This window comes from Prionailurus bengalensis, chromosome E2, assembly GCF_016509475.1.
Source record: "Prionailurus bengalensis isolate Pbe53 chromosome E2, Fcat_Pben_1.1_paternal_pri, whole genome shotgun sequence".
Lineage (NCBI taxonomy): Eukaryota > Metazoa > Chordata > Mammalia > Carnivora > Felidae > Prionailurus > Prionailurus bengalensis.
This window is the reverse complement of record NC_057352.1, coordinates 3,327,306-3,330,615: the sequence shown is the minus strand read 5'-3', so window position 1 is coordinate 3,330,615 and position 3,310 is coordinate 3,327,306.

The following is a 3,310-nucleotide window of genomic DNA, read 5'->3' as shown; positions in this document are numbered from 1 at the left end:
CCCCCCCCTCAGACCCAAGAGTCCAGACCCCCAGACCCTCCTCCCTCAGACCCAGGAATCTAGGCCCCCAGCCCTTCATCCCTCAGACCCAGGAGTCCTGCCCCCAGCCCCTCCTCCCTCAGACCTAGGAGTCCTGCCCCCAGCCCCTCCTCCCTGAGACCCAGGAGTCCAGGCCTCCAGCCCCCTCCTCCCTCAGACCCAGGAGCCCAGGCCCCAGCCCCTCCTCCCTCAGACCCAGGAGTCCAGACCCCAGCCCCCTCCTCCCTCAGACCCAGGAGTCCAGACCCCTAGCCCCTCCTCCCTCGGAGACTAGACTCCCAGCCCCTCCTCCTTCAGACCCAGGAGCCCAGGCTCCCAGCCCCCTCCTCCCTCAGACCCAGGAGTCCAGACTCCCAGCCCCCTCCTCCCTCAGACCCAGGAGCCCAGACTCCCAGCCCCCTCCTCCCTCAGACCCAGGAGCCCAGGCCCCAGCCCCTCCTCCCTCAGACCCAGAAGTTCCAGCTCTCTTCTCCCTCAGCACCCCACCTCTTTTTGTTCAATTTGAGGTAAAATTCACAAAACATAAAATTAACCATCTTACAGTGAACCATTCAGTCGCGTTTGGTACATTCCCAAGGTTGTGCAACCCCCACTTCTATCTAGTTCCAGAACTTTTTCACCGCCCCGGAAGAAAACTCTCCACGCATCAAGCGTAGGCCCTCGCCATCACCTCCTGTCCTCAGCCCCTGGCCACAAGCAGATGGCTTTCTGTCCCTATGGATTTGTCAATTCTGGACATTTCCTATGTTTTTTGAGTTTTGTCCACGTTGTAGCGCACGTCAACGCCGCATCCCTTTCTGTGGCCAAATAGTATTCCACTGACCCTGCGTCTTTGTGGACTTAAGAGTCTGAGACCCCCCTTTTCTTGCTGGTACTGTTGTGTTTCCAGGGCCCCAGCCGCTGGAACTTCAGGCTGTTGGCTTCCTCCAGAGCACAGATGAGACAGACAGAACATTCCTCGAGGCCAGAAGCCATCAACCCATGGAGAGTGCGCCCCTGGCCACGGTGGCTTTTCCGGCTGGAGGGCAGGCACACTGGGACCCGAAAAGGAGGATACGGGTACGATAATGAACGTAACACAGGGTACGGTGGTCCCCGGAGGAGGGGCTGCTGACTAGAAATGGTGTCCAGAGTGTTCTGGCTGTGAGGGAAGGTCAGGAGATTCTCACAAGCGATACATAGAAGGAGGCTGTGTGCAAGTTTTCAAGCTTCAGGAAGGCTTTCTCAGTAGAGTCCAGGTGGCCCCTGAGACCTAGCCCGTGAGGGTCGAGTGCCTTTGTCTGCTGGGTTGTACAGTGTAGACCCACTAGGAGACATGAGCCAGGCCCCAAAGTTCTCCATTGCCATAAAGGGCCTGGACATTATCCTGAGGGTAATGGGGAGCCATGGAAGGTTCTTGAGCAGAGCAGATGGAGGAACGGACACTGTGCAGACAGGAAGGAGGTGCAATAATAAAAACCATTGACACATCTGAGTGCCAGGCACTGCCCCGTGACCCTGAGGGGGGAAAAATCTGGAATAATTCCAAGCTTCGCACTTCCAAGAGACAGCCCGGAGCGTTCAACTCGGCCAGGCTTGAGTTCGAATCCCATCTCTGCCCCCTGAAGAGCTGACTGCCTGTATGAGCTTCCAATGTCTGCTGTCACAAAGCGCCACAAATTTAGGGGCTCAGGACAACACAAGTTTGGTAGCTCACAGGTCTGGAGGTCAGAAGGCATCAGTGCGGCTGGTTCCTCCGGAGGCTCCGGGGGAGAGTCCATTTTCCTGCCTTTTCCAGCCTCCATAGGCAGCTACACCCCTTGGATTGTGGCCCCTTTCTCCATCTGCAGAGCACCTCGTGACAACGTCTGCTCTGTCATCACGTCCCCTTCTCCGACTCTGACGACCCCATGACTGCACTGGGCTCATCCACATAATCCAGGATAATCTTACCTCAAAGCCCTTAACTGAATCATGTGCGCAAAGTCCTTTTTGCGTGTAAGGTACCATAGTCACGTGTCCTGGAGATTAATATGTAGACATGTTAAGGGCGCCTGGGTGGCTCAGTCGGTCGGGCGTCCGACTTCGGCTCAGGTCATGATCTCATGGTTCTTGGGTTCGAGCCCTGTGTCGGGCCGTGGGCTGACAGCGCAGAGCCTGGTTCCGATTCTGTGTCTCCCTCTCTCTCTGCCCCTCCCCCGCTCATGCTCGGGAGCTCGAGCTCTCTCTCTCTCTCTCTTAAAAATAAATAAACATTAAAACATCAAACAAACAAAACGACCAGGCCCAAAATGGAGTCACTTATGCAAAGGGCCGAAGTCAACAAACCAAGGCTCAATACCCAACCCAGGTGCAGGCTTAGCCTCCCTGCCCCTGACCCCAGGTGGTAACATTTAACTAGTCAACCTGGAGTTTCCTGGTTAGCACTAGGAAATTTACTGATAGACTCTTTGATCCCCCTTAGGAGGACAACCTTGCCTAAAACGATGCATTCTTTGCTAATAATTTTTGTTTCCACTCCCTAGCTACCTTTAAAAACCTTTCTTTTCCCGTAGCGGGAGCCGGAGCTCCCCTCTACTTGCTAGATGGGACGCTGCCCCATTCATCAGCCACCTGATAAAGCCAACCAGGTCTTTAAAACGTATTAGGTTAAATGTTTGTTTTTTACCACTGAGTTTGTATCCCCGCCTCTGCTTCTTGCTGTCGGCGTGACCTGGGCAAATGGCCTGTCTCTCCGCACCTCGGCCTCCTCATCTGTGAAATGGGGATCATGAGAGTGCCGACTTCAGAGTCCCGGGGGGCGGGATCTGCGTGTCAGTCCGCTTAAGGTGCTCAGAACAGCATCTGACAGGTTTGTGTTTCTAAGAGGCAGCTGCGGTCAGCATTGCCTTTATCTGAGAGTTTGTGTGCGGATCAAAGAGAGGAAAAAAGAGGCGTGGTCAGCCTTTGCTCTGCTTATTGCTGGGTGCGGGGCTGCTTCTCCTGGGGGTATAGCATAGCTGCCCATGGCAGGAGGGGGATCAGAGTTCCTGGGGGGGGGGGCGGTTGGTTGTTGCTGGTTTTGTGTGTGTGTGTGTGTGTGTGTGTGTGTGTGTTTGCCATTGAGCAAATATTGATCGAGGACCCACTGTGTGCCAGCCGCTGTTCCGGACACTAGAGAGACCGCAGTGCACAAGCAGAGAAAAACTGGTGGCATGAAACTAACAAGGGTCCCACCCTGCCCCACGCCCCAAGTGCCTCTCCTGCTGGGGGGAGGCGGTGGCTGTTCCAACCACTGACTCAGTATCTTCCT